Source organism: Crocodylus porosus, unplaced genomic scaffold (genome assembly GCF_001723895.1).
Source record: "Crocodylus porosus isolate Cpor-Errol unplaced genomic scaffold, CroPor_comp1, whole genome shotgun sequence".
NCBI classification, from domain to species: Eukaryota; Metazoa; Chordata; order Crocodylia; family Crocodylidae; genus Crocodylus; species Crocodylus porosus.
In genome coordinates, this window is record NW_017728886.1 from 189,326,483 (window position 1) to 189,339,915 (window position 13,433).

General features: G+C 39.6%; 1 long non-coding RNA gene across 1 annotated transcript; it reads left to right on the forward strand.

The window, feature by feature from the left end:
- Positions 1–5,155: 5,155 nt before the first annotated feature.
- Positions 5,156–6,370, forward strand: LOC109324845. The gene is made up of 3 exons (XR_002105025.1): positions 5,156–5,249; positions 5,502–5,504; positions 6,359–6,370. It is a non-coding gene; the product is annotated as an uncharacterized LOC109324845 (long non-coding RNA).
- Positions 6,371–13,433: the final 7,063 nt, after the last annotated feature.

Genomic DNA, 13,433 nt, shown 5'->3' on the forward strand with positions numbered 1-13,433 from the left:
GGGGGGATCTAGTGGCCTGTTACAAACTAGTCAGAGGGGACCAGCAGGCACTGGGGGAGTCCCTGTTCCCCTGAGCACTGCCAGGAGTGACCAGGAATAAAGGTCACAAGCTGGCAGAGGGTATATTCAGGCTAGATATCAGGAGGCGCTACTTCACAGTCAGGGCAGCTAGGAGCTGGAACCAGCTTCCAAGAGAAGTGGTGCTGGCTCCTACCCTGGGGATCTTTAAGAGGAGGCTAGATAAACACCTTGCTGGGGTCATTTGAGCCCAGTACTCTTTCCTGCCATGGCTCAGGTCCCTTCCGACCCTACAAACTATGAAACTATATTGGCATTGTTAGGCAGGCAAACATAAGAAACCCAGATGTTTCAAGGGGGAATTCACACTGTTAAAAACATTCTGACCTATTGTGGCCTTTTGAGTTCTTCGCAACAAAAAAATTGCTCAAACAACAAGTGAGAATTAAGAGCTGGCATTTCCTGAGGTTTGTCTTGAGTCCAATGAGGGGTGCCTTGATTCTAAAAAAGGTTGAGAATCACTGTTCTAAACACTAAGTTTTTGCAGCATGAGACAAATCACTGTTGTCTCTAACATCCTGATTTGAACCATACAGAAACTTGAAGGGTGTTTTATAGTTCCTTTGACATTTTATAATATCTATGTGATACTGAGTTAGGGTCAGTTATGGTCATTCAAATACTGTGCAAAGCTGGGCATCTTGGATGTTAAATATGTGCACACATCCAAGAAAGAATGAAAATATATGCCATAGCAATGTTCTTGGTCATGAATGCATCCCCACAGACTTCAGCCTGAGCCTCAGGTTTTGGTGGGATTTCTCTAAAAGCTACCTCCAAATCTCACAGAATACCTTAACCGTGGGCATCACAGGCATCATGGCTGCAGTTTGTTCTGTAATGCAAGTGTACAGAATAAAGGAGACCATGGATGTAAAAGACTAATCCAGGTAAACTCACTTGATGTGGAGGACGACTTTCTCTGACTTTTCAAATTACAGACAAGGACCAGAGGAGTCTCCTGATTCTGGTTGCAAAAGAAAGGGTCACAGGTAGGGTGACCATGCAATCTGTTTTCGCTGGGACAGACCCATTATGAATACTTTTCCTGGGCATCCCTTTGGTTTGGTCAAATTATCACTTTTGCCGCATTTTCAATGGAGTGCCCAGGGCAAGTGTTTAATTAGGACTGTCCTGGCAATGATGGAGTTGTTTTATATCCTCTGTTCTCCCTTCTCCCTTACTCCTTTTCCGCTTCCCTTTCTCTAGCACTCCGTATACGCTCTCCCCTACAGCTGAGCCCAGAGCTTAGAGACAGCTGTGCATGCCAGAGAATGGGGTGTCTTGGTTTGAAATTAGGGAAATATGGTCACCCTAGTCACAGCACTTTCCTTGTATCCTTGCTAGGGCCCCTCGTGGGTCAAAGGTTGAGCTCCTTATGGTAAATTCCATAAGGAGGGTGGTTGTTGGGGCAGGAAGGTGAGAAAACATCCCTGTGGAGCTGATATATAAATGGTAATACAGACCAAGGCTGTTACCCATTTTGGTGAACCCCCTTCTGCACAAAGGGTATATCTTCAGTGTAGATCCTCTGGGGAGAAATAGAATGCCATGCTTGGTCTGCCACCAGGTGGGAAACTAAGGAGTAGATACTATGGACAAAGAGCTAGTGCAGATGCTGAGGTACTCTGCAGACCAAAGACACCAAGGTAAGAACTGTTATGACCCCCTATGCAACACAGGATATGAGCTTTTCCAATGTTCCTTGCATCAAGCCTGTAACTACTGGATGAGTTAATGTCTTTAAGAATCACCAAGTATTTTCTAGGTTTGGGAAAAATCATAATGGGGTTTAGTAGCGATGTAGATAAATCTGGCCCTGAAGTAGGAAGGTGAAGGACAAGAATCAAAAGAGATTAAAATTTCAAAGTTCTTCTAATCCCATTGTATACAGCTAAGTTTTGAAAGATGCTTAATGTTTTTAGTACTGTGCATGAGTTAATTTTGCTGCATGGACAAATATTTCATTGCTTGAGGTTTTATGGTGCCTTATAATTATTAACAAATCAGGATTGTACTTTTTACTCCACTGGGACACTTTTCATCCTATGATTAGATACTATCAATTGTTGACATCAAATGAAAACAGCACAAAGTGCCCTGTCTGCTGAGAAAAATCAATATACAGTATTTTTAGCCTACAATATCGAAAATTATTACTAATTTCTGCACATGGCTTCAAGGACAGAATCTGGCCCTTCCATTTGAAATACTTTAAGCCCCAAATAAGAGAAATCTTTCCAGCAGAGGATGGAACAGTAAACAATGTTAGCTGCAAAAAAGGTTGCTAATGCTTTTCCCTAGCTGTTTACATACAGAATTAGGCTTCTGGCAACCTCCTTCAAATTTTAACTCTTGCACACTAAGAGCCAAGCTCCCGCAGTCCTTGACTCTGTCCTTATTCAAGACACATGCTGTACTAAAGCCTCTTGGAAATCTGAACTGGGTGATATCTAAAGGATTTGATTTGTCTCTCAACTTATATGCTTGTCTTGTTACTAAAATAATTGGATTAAATAACATACTCTTTTAAGAAATAAATGTTTCATTATAGGTTAAAAAAAGTTATCCATTTGCAAAACCTTTTTCATTTCATATATGAAACCACCTCTAAGAGTCAACACTTGGCAGTGTTCTCTGCCATCCTCCTGGCTCACCTTCTGCATCCATTGCTAGTAGCTTGGTCTGTTCTTCATCCCCTGGGCCAGCTCATTAGCTGGACGCATGGCTGCTCATGTCTATCATCACGGCCTACTAACAAATCTCATAGGACTACTCTAGACCCAATAAGAGATATATTTGTTTTGTGGTTTGTGCATTGCAGAAAACACTGCACACCTCTTAAAGCATATAAAGTACAGTTTAAGAAAAGCAGCAGATTTTATACAGTACTAAATAAAATAAATTATAGGCCCCAAATGATCTAATAATTCCTAAGGCAGAGTTCAGATGCAGTAATTAATTATCCCAACATGGAATTCATAATGATCAACTATTAATATGTGAATGGGGGATTGGATGTCTCAGGATTTGGTAATGGGATATGGAGACTTTCACCTCTAGGTTGCTGATTTGAATTTGACCCAGATCTCCAGTGGCTGCTGAAAGCTGCTAGCATTTGCTGTTTATTCTGTAGTGTATCTGAAAAGAGAGGATGTTCCAAGCTCCTAGCAGACATGCCTCCACACCCCAGGCACAGTAACTAACACAAATAACCTCCCTTTTCCTGTTGGTCATCTCAGTCAAGAAGCCAAGGACTTAATGGGCAAAAAGACTGTACTGTTATCTCACCCCTGGAGGTGTCTGCCCAGAATGAGTGCCTGTCAAAGCATACTGCTGTCAGTGCAGTGGGGCAGAAGATAAACTGGCAAAGCTCACACTGCAGCTGCCTGTATATAGATATCTGTGGTGAAGAAGGACATCTGTCTGTCTTGGGTATTGCCATAGAAGCACTAAATGCACTCAGAGAATCATACACCAAAACACTTATTTCAAGAAAAGGATGTTGAGGAAAGGCAGTTAGTGCAGTCTCCCTTTTGGAGGTTTGTTCAGATGGAAATATCTCAAGGTTTGCTCCCCTCCTGTCAAATGCGGGTGTGGAAAATCAAGTCTCTGTGGTTTAAAATATCAAGCCAAACTTTCTTTAGTATGGCTACAACATGGTCAGCATGTTAGAATGTGTACAATTGAGAACAAAAGTGTAAAACAGATTGACAGGGTGAGGTCTCTGTCTCTAATTGGGTGATGATGTAGTACCTGTTTCTGTGTTGGCAAAAGAAGTGAAAAAATCAAGGTGCCCCTCACTGGATTCGAGACAAACCTCAGGATATCAGGAGGGAGGCTAGTAGCTGACACAAGTGTAAATATTCCCATACATTTCATTGTACTTCAGTGAAAAGCCTTTTTGTTATACTGAAGGATTAAACGGGAATTCTACAGGGAAGCTCAAATGTATAGACTGCATCTAACACTTGCACTTTGCAGCACGCTCCCAAGTCAACATATCTAAGAGCATCTTTCTAAAAAGCTATTAAACAGTGCAGTGTTAAGACCAGGTTAGGACAAATGGTTACTCTAAGTCCCATGATCTGAAGAAACCTTTAATTTTTACAAAATGGGTTTTAGGTGCAATTTAATAATGAGCCACTTTGTCCACCGTCAGATATCAATTGTGTTTGTGACCACTGTTAAATTCTTCCCCTTCCAAGATTTGGTTACTGCTTTCAATTTGATTCCTCCCTGTGAACATTTGATTAAACAATAATTTATAAGATAGCTGTATGCATTATGAGATTAACCATAGTTGTCAGCCGTAGAACATTCTTAATTAGTAACGATATTTCAAAGTTCAGTGCAAGAATTCTAAGGAAAAAAAATCCAATGTAAGGTGATACCTGGTGGCTTATAGAAATCCAATACAGGGAACAGCTCAAATGGGGACAGTATCACAAACCTTTTTTCAGTTATTTCCAGTGGTTGGGTATGTAGCAAGAAGCACACGTACTCCTTAACAATTACATATATATTGAAAATTATTTTAAGGACACATTGAGATATTTTAGATTTTCCTTTAAAAAAAAAAAAAGGAAACAGGAAGTAACTATCATATTTTCTCACGTATAACACGACCTAGAATAAGATATGCATCTTGTTTCTAAAAGGCAAAAGGAAAGAAAAAAACATTCTTTCCTTGAAGATACCAGTAGGTAGCATTAACTGAATAGCAGCCACGAGGGAGCCCAGCATGCTTATTGTGCCATCCCCTACAGAGAACGTGCAGTACTTTTTCCTAGCAGAAGCTCATGACAGAGAAACTATTATTGCCATTTGAACTTGTTCACAGTGCGCACCCTAGTTTCCAGCAACTTATTTTTGGGAAAAGGTAGGTGTTGTATGTGAGAAAAACATAAATAGAATCATAAAATCAGAAAATCAGGGTTGGAAGGGAGCTCAGGAGGTCATCTAGTCCAACCCCCTGCTCAAAACAGGACCATCCCCAACTAGATCATCCTAAACAAGGCTTTGTCTAGCCTGGTCCTAAAAACTTCCAGGGATGGAGATTGCATCACCCCTCTGGGTAGCCTGTTCTGGTGCTTTACTACCCTCGTAGTGAGAAAGTTTTTCCTAATATCTGACCTAAACTTCCCTTACTGAAACTTGGGACCATTGCTGTAGCTCCAACCTCTTTGAAAAAACTCTAGCTCCAACCATTTTGGAAGCCCCCTTCAGGTAGTTGAAAGCTGCTATTAAACCCCTCTCAGTCTTCTCTTCTGCAGTTCCCTCAGCCTCTCCTCAGAAGTCATGTGCCCCAGCCACTCTACCCATTTTGTTGCCCTCCTATATGGTCCTCCTTTTAAAATCTTCCTCCCCACAAAAAATTACAAATGCCTGTTTTTTAAATCCGGATGAATTTTCTATTTAAGCCTGTAAGAATGGATGCCAAGCTTTATGGTGCATTGTGTGAATACATAGACTTTTGGAGGACTGCTGAAGGCAATCTGGAGTCATCATTATCATATCCAAGGTATCAATACGCACATGCTGCCTTTTCAATTTTAGAGTTGCTTTACCTTCTCCTAATTATATTTACATCTCAAGCCAATGATGATGATAACAACTATTATCTTTCTATGTAGTTCTTTTCACCCCTTAAGGATCCCAAATGCAATGTGTTTCTTGCTGTAATCTAAAGGCACCCCCCTTTCTTATGGAACAGGACAGCTTTTTAATAACTCATAGCACCTCTACACAACAGCATGGCACAGACACTGAAGAGGGATGGAGTAAAGAGGTGATGTTAGAGGGAATTTATTTAGTCATAAAGTAATTACCCAAACTGGAACTGGACTTGGAGCTAACCCCTGTAATGGGATGGAACCACTAATGACTACATGGTTTCAGGGGGGGTTGTGTCTGAAGTCTCAGTCCTTGAGGTGTTTAAATAAAACTAAACTGTTATAGTACTAAAGAATGTGCTTGAGCAATCAGTACTAACAGGGAGTGGATCAGGGAAGTTAATGACCCTTTTCTATTTCTAATTTCTATGATTCAATTATCTTAGTTTTACAGAAGATGGTAGATTTGCATCTCATAGATAAAAAATATCAAAGATCTATATAGTTTAAGCATCTGTGCTTAACAAATTAACAAAATTAACAAAATTCAGCCTGTGGATGATTTCTTATTCACCAATTTCTTGTTTATAAGTTGGTTTTTAAAATTTTACTGCCTAAGAATTGTTACCTTGAGGTCAGTGATGGATCGTCCAGGGAGGTCGAAGTGTTCTGCCATAGGCCTGTGTCTTTCTGGATCTGATGGCAAATCAGTGTTTATTCATTCTTACATGTAGGGATTCATCCAATATAGACAGCAGAGGTGTCCTATTAGCAGATGGTGGTATACACATTCAAAGGACCTCCACCTCCAACCCCAGTGTTCATGCAGTGATCAGAAAGATTGCCACATAGGAATCATCAGTCCCATTTACTGTATCATTCTTACTTTAGCCTCTAAACAAAGGCCTCCAAATACTGCATCCTTTAGTTTGAGAGACCTCATGAAGTCGCACATACCAAGATAGTAAGGATTCAGTCTTATCCACCATATCAGATCACTTCCCTATACTCCCTTGGTCTTCTACTTGGTATACTTGTCTGCTGTTTTTTGTCCTCCTCCCTTTGTAGGGAGTAAACATTACTTCCCCTACATCTTTCTCATGTTGTAGTAATGAATTCTTTGTTAATGAATTCTTCGCTATCTCCTGAGAGTGCCAGCTCTCACTTTTGCATTGCAACTGAAGTAAACTGGAATTTGTACTTTTGTGAAGGTCAGTTGTAGTGCAAATGAATAGGAAAGAAGGGCTGGAATGGTAATGAATATCAGATATAGGCTGGCAATACAAATGTGAATGCTGACCATCAGAGTATTTCATGGCTGTCAGCATGTTGTATTGCTTCTTACAATGGACAATGTGATGATGGGTGATGCCCACTTAAAAGGTTCCAATCAATGAGAGGAAGCTTGCCTCAGTAACAGAAAATCCTTAATGTCTGCCAGGGAAGGAAGCATATAGCTATTTAAAAAATCTTTGCTAGCCAATTCTTAGGAAATTCCTTGTTGCCTATCATGATTCACCAATCCACTGGAGAGGCAGAGAAATAATCTGGTGATATTTCAAATATTATGAAACTGTTATGTTTTGTCTAGCTGATGGCTAAGTGCAGGTTTATCCTCTGTAGTCTTGGTTGCTTTGCCCCACCAGTTTTAAATTACTCTGATGACAAGGCTTCTATGCCTTATTTTGGGTAGATTAATTCACAGTCTAATCTGAGATTGAGAATTACATTAATCAGGGACTTGGTGCTAAATTCAGTCTTGGACCAACAGAAAAAGTATTGCTTTATGAGGGATCAGTGACAGATTCAAGTTTTAATGGCTGTCTTGGAAGCCATGAGAAACTGCTAGCTTCCTAAATGGTATACAGCATTAATTTTTAGTACTGGTAGCTTGCAAGAGATCAAACCTTTGAAACCAGCTCATTCTAAGTAATATTTTTCTTTTTTATTTCCCTGTTTGAATTCTCATGCCATTTCAGCAGTTAGTCTTTTGAAACAAGAGAAAACAATACTTCCTTCCATAAAATGCTGTAAGGCAATAACTTCTATCACATGCTTTCAGCTACTAAATTTTTGTAGAAATTGGAAAGAAAAGAAAGAAGGATGGTAATCAGAATGATGTTGTTTTAAAGTTCTGTGCTTAACAACCTCCAGAATTAGAAAATATTTTTTTGGCTAATACAAAGTATTTTCAGGATTAATTGAGAAAAATCAAATGTAAATAAACAAAACAGAAAGGAAGAACAAAAGGAGGAATTATGACCTTACTAATTTATTTTTGTTTCACAGACACTTCCTCATATTTATTTTCCTTTGCTCAATGCTGCACTACAATCCCTATTTACAAAATATTGTAGAACTCATGTATTATAAGCCCAGCCTCACTACCTTCAGGTATGTGTAGACAACTGTCAAATCCCATTTTTAGTCTCATGCCTCTCCTTTATTTTTCTTGTTAAAGAAAAATTTTAAAATAGAAGTTCATTAATTAAATTGCCCTGTCTATGTATGAATGGACCTATTAATTACTCTCTACTATTTCATTCCCTGTGTACTCATGGCTAATCTTATTCTTTTGGATACAGTAAATCAGTTTCCATTGCAGTGAAATAAATTGGTAATGTGCCTTCCATCTGCCTCATATAGTTTTAAATATGTCATTTTTCACTGAAAACCCTAACAAAAACTAATCTTATAATTAAAACAGAGTTTGTTTTTGATCAGCGTGTATGCTGAAATAGGAGATTGGCTTAAGATTATTTGTCTGCATAGCATAGGTACCAAATAACCATGAAACTCCCCTTTCTTAAATTTACCCATAACATGTAATTCTCTGGCCTTCTATCCATGTAATTCAATGGCCACAACAAGGATTAGGATTGTGGCTCTCGTGCCATCTGCCCCCTGGGACGCCAACATCTTACAAGCTGAGGTTGCAGATGTTTTTGTCACTCTGCCCAAAAATGTTGCGAACCCCTGGTCTAGCCATTTTCATTTCTCTTGATTTATGGCTTTCTCCATTAGACAGTGGTTTTCAGCCTGTCATCTGTGGATCCTGTGGGGGGGTCCATGAAACATAGCTATGATCAATCAAAAGTATGTGAGTACTCACACTTACAATTTGAAGGGGTCTGCACTTCCATCTGAAATTTCCAAAGGGGTCCACAACTCCTGTCAAAATATTTTAGGGGTCCACAAATGAAAAAAGGTTGAAAACCACTGCACTAAACTTTCTGCAGGTGAAGTGAAGAATGATGAAGGGTGCTCCAAATGACAGTGTGTATTTTTTTCATATAACAGTCCTGGTTTTCCTCTTCCATCTGCATCACTTCATAGAAGTCAGTAACATACAGTAGTGAAAATGTGCAAAGCTGGTGTAAGAGAGAGAAGTAACAGATCCAATGTCATAGCATTTTCTGGCTCATTTCCTTTCTCCATTTTAATGCAGAAAGCATCCTCTATGTGCATGTGCCTTCTGCTGCACGCTGGAAAGATAACTTAATTGAACTATCCACAATGGCTACTTATTATTTTAGCAATATAGCTCAACTTGCTGTCTAATTCTGTCTTGCCTGGTATTTCTAAAGTACTGATCGCCTTTACTCAGACATATGTATTTACCTCAAAACAACTATTACATGCCAATCACACCAGGATGAATCTCTTATCCCCAAAATATTTATTAAGGTTATTTTCCATGAGATATCCATCCGTTACTTGTCCACTGAGACAATTTACAGAAGAAAAGTGATGCTACGACTGTGCCTAAGGATTACCTGGATCACAGCCTAATATACCTTATTTATCTATGTACTACACTTACTGTGCAAAGAAATATGGTAAAGTTCATTATCCCCTTTTTATGGACTCATTGCAATGACCAGTGAGAACAAGGCCCTCACACACAAATTGCTATTATGGGCTCCATTTTTTGGTAGGAGAGCAGGCAGGCTCTCACTCCCCACAGAGCAAGGGCTACAGGAGTGTCCCTAAGTCTTTGATGAAGAGTATGCTGCAGCTGCTCTAATATTAAAAGAACTAGTGATTTCTCCTGCTGCTGTTGTTGCTGTGAGACTCTGAGTGACTCTCCATATGCAAACGCTACAGGCCAACGTGACTGTTTGCAGCAAAATAGAAAGTGTTTCCCTTTGTTTCCTTTTTATCCCTTCAGAACAATGACATTTTTGAAATGCTATTTTAGAATTAAGAAAAGTACAAATTACATAGTCGTAACCTCTTTAAAACATGAGATCATTAAAACATGAGATCTTCAGAGGCTTTCCTATCCTCTATTATTTTTCTCAATGGTCTTGTTTCTTCCCGTTCCTAGAAGTCTTCTAAAGTTGGAGGAGAATTATTCCACTCACAAAAAAGCGCAAGAGGAATATAAACAGAGCAGTACATGTTATATAAAACTGCGGGAAGAAAAGAGCATCTTAGGTAAATACCAAGCTACTTATTTTATGATTTTTAAATGTCATTCTTTTGTCCAATATTGACTTTTTTATATGGAAGTTAAATTATAGATCCTCCAGCACTTGGGAGACTATGGCTTCCTTGCTTTGACACAGCTGGTCAAGTTAACAATTGAAGTTGTAGTAATTAGTTATGAGCTTCTTAGCACTGAGGAGCCAGACCGTGACAAGAAAAGTTTCTGAGGTTACCTCTCAGGGGGGAAGCTAAAACTCTAGAGACAGAACCAGGCTGTCCTGTAAAGGAGAGCACTACAGCATCTGGATCTTGTTGCTACAAATAGGTATTTCTTATGGCACCAGCTTGTAAGACAGAAATACAATATACAACCTTTTACTTTCGTGACTCTTCTCCTCGCTCAAACAACTTATTTTGAGGGAAAAATATTTGAACATATGTGGCACAGTGAACCGAGGGTCTTCAATAGAATCCAAATCCCAGTGCCCCTAACTAAAACGATGGAAATTAGTAGTGTGTGCAAAAACACTGGTATTTAATGGGTAGGGAAGGCGGTACTGATAGTAAGCTAAAGCAGAAGGCGGGTCACAAGAAAGGAATAAACAGAGACAAGGAGAGAGAACGGGAAGTCTGAAGAGAGGATGTTGGGATTAGCAATAGAGAGTCAATGGACCGAAATGTTTTAGAAGACATTTCAGTTCTCAGTAGTATGATACACGCTCTTAAAACATGCAATCTTCCTATCATTATCCTGTGTAGTAATTCTGGGATACACAAGCTCCTAGTTCTCTTTTTAGAAATGTCCTTTCATTTTGGTTTTAATACTACTGCTATAAAGAGAAAGAGGAAACTAATTTTCAAGAATGATCCAAAATAGATGAGGTGATGTGATCCCAGAAGACAATACATTATATTATAACTCACAAGATGTGGGTTTCACTCTTGTATCTGCCTTGGGCAACCAATTTAGGATACATCTACATGGTGCAAATTAGAGCCACAAAGCTATCTCTGAGCATGCTAACTCTGGAATAAAAAGCAGTATAGACCTGTTAGTGCAACACTGCACACAGGCTACTACATTCTGCTTAGCGGCAGAGCTGTTATCCCTTAATCTCTCCATGGCTCATTTCCCTAGCTGTAAATAGAGATAGTATTATTTTTGTTCTACCACTTTGTATTTGTTTTGCCTAATTGGAACATAATCTTTATGGTGCTTTGACTCTTTGGCCTGTGGCAAGATGTGCAAGTAAAGGTGCTAGGATCTGATATGTGATCCCCACAAATGTGCTTCCTGCCATGCCACATGTGCATGGCAGGTGGTATAAATTGTGGGATTGTGCATCAGATCCCATCATACCTTATAACCAGTGCAAGGGGACCCTGGGTTCATGATCCTGTAGTCTCCCCGAATCAGCAAGTAGCAAGCTGCCGTGGCTGGGAGCCCTGTCACCTGATGGGGTGCATTACGTGTCCCCAAGTCTGCTACCATCTGCCTGGCCACGTGTTCAGTTAATAGAGTGATAGGAACCAGCCACAAAGTTATTACACAAAAAAGTACTTAGTGGCTTATTCCTTGCTTATCACACTGTCAAGTGCCTTAATATGTGGCCAGGTCACAACTTAAGATATGATTAAATGGTGAATCATATCTTAAGTGTAACGTGTGGCAAGGGTCTCTAGGTGCATCTGCATTACAGAGACAGTATGTCCTGTAACAGACACTTCTGAACATGCTCTGCTCACTCATTCGTACCTGCATAGTCCAGATGCAGAAGTACACCAGTGAGGCAACTCTGGGATCGACCCAAGAAGCCATTTCAAGCATGCTGAAGATTGTAGTCTTGAGAGTTACCATGAGGAGACGCTTCCAGAGCAGTCTCTTTGGTGTATTTCTGTGTGTGGAGTTTTCAGGAGTCTCTTTGCTGTGACACATTGCTACTGCAGTATAGACATGTGCATTGTTGCTGTCTATAGCCAGGGGCAGAGATTACATTTTTACCAGTATAAGTGATAGGAAACTGGTTTATATCTGGAAGGGAACAGAAGTTTGGTGCACACAGACTGGTTTAAAAATGGCAGAACCTGGTCTAAGATTTGTTTCTTGCCCCACCAAAAGGCGAATGTGTGTTTTTTCCCTACTGATCTAAACTACACCACTTATAAAAAACCATGTAATTTATATTTAGATTCCACCTCAGGCTTTTTGAAGGTCTGTACCTACTTTATGTGAATAGCACCCAGTGCAGAAAGGTCCAAATTTGTTTGAGGTCTGTAGATGCTACTTCAGTGCAAATGCATAATAAAAGAATAACATTTTAAAGTGATACTTACCCATTTAAGCATATTGAAAGTTAAACAGGATTGGGGTTGAAGAAGCCCTCAACACTTTGGCCCCTTATCCAAATACTGCCTGAAATCTGAGTGTATCACACCGGGTGGGAATTCTTGTGAGGAATCCAGTATTTCTAAAGATGCTTGAAGGGAACCAAGAAGTTCAAACACACATGACAAAGGTTAACATAGAGGGCTATTATATATATATAGAGAGAGAGACAACATTTTGGCCACTTACCCAAAAATTGTGAGTGCCTCTTCAACCCCAATCCAGTTTCACTTTCAATATTCTTAAATGTGTAAGTATCACTCAGGGAAGGTTTGGTTCAGACTGAGTCTCCTGAAGTTTTGGGATGGTATGTTTTGAAAATAGAACCAACTTAGACATCCTATTTTCATTTAAAAAATAAAAAGACACAAGCCACAGAAAACTTCAGCTACCTAAACATTTTCAAGAATACTTTCACTTTTGAGAAATAGACATTTTTCAAAGAAAACATTTTGTCTGGAGGATTTTGACTAAGTCAAATTGTTAACAATGTAAGGAAAGGAAAATATATTTTAACGCTCTGTTTTGTTTTGTTTTGTTAGCCAGTAGCATGACTAAGGGTGAGTGATCAAGGCAGGAGGTCTAGGAATGTAGTAAAGGAGGGTGCAGAAAGGTGCCAGAAAGGATGCAGGGTAACTCAAGTCTCTAGCCATGCAGAATAGAGTAAGGGCAGGCATTAGACCTGTGTGAAGCAGCAAGTATTCACTTTGGATTTGGATTTGGCTGATGAGGAGGGACAGTGATTCGATTCAGTGATCTGAATTACTGTCCCAATTTGATTCGGCCATTTCAGATTTGGAGATTCACCTCCAGTTCAGCAATTCGGCCAAAGACTATAATGGGGAATCACTAAAATGCCTATACCTTTGTCATTGTTTTGCAGATTGAGATGAAAATAGCAGGGATGGTAGGCCTTTCTGAGA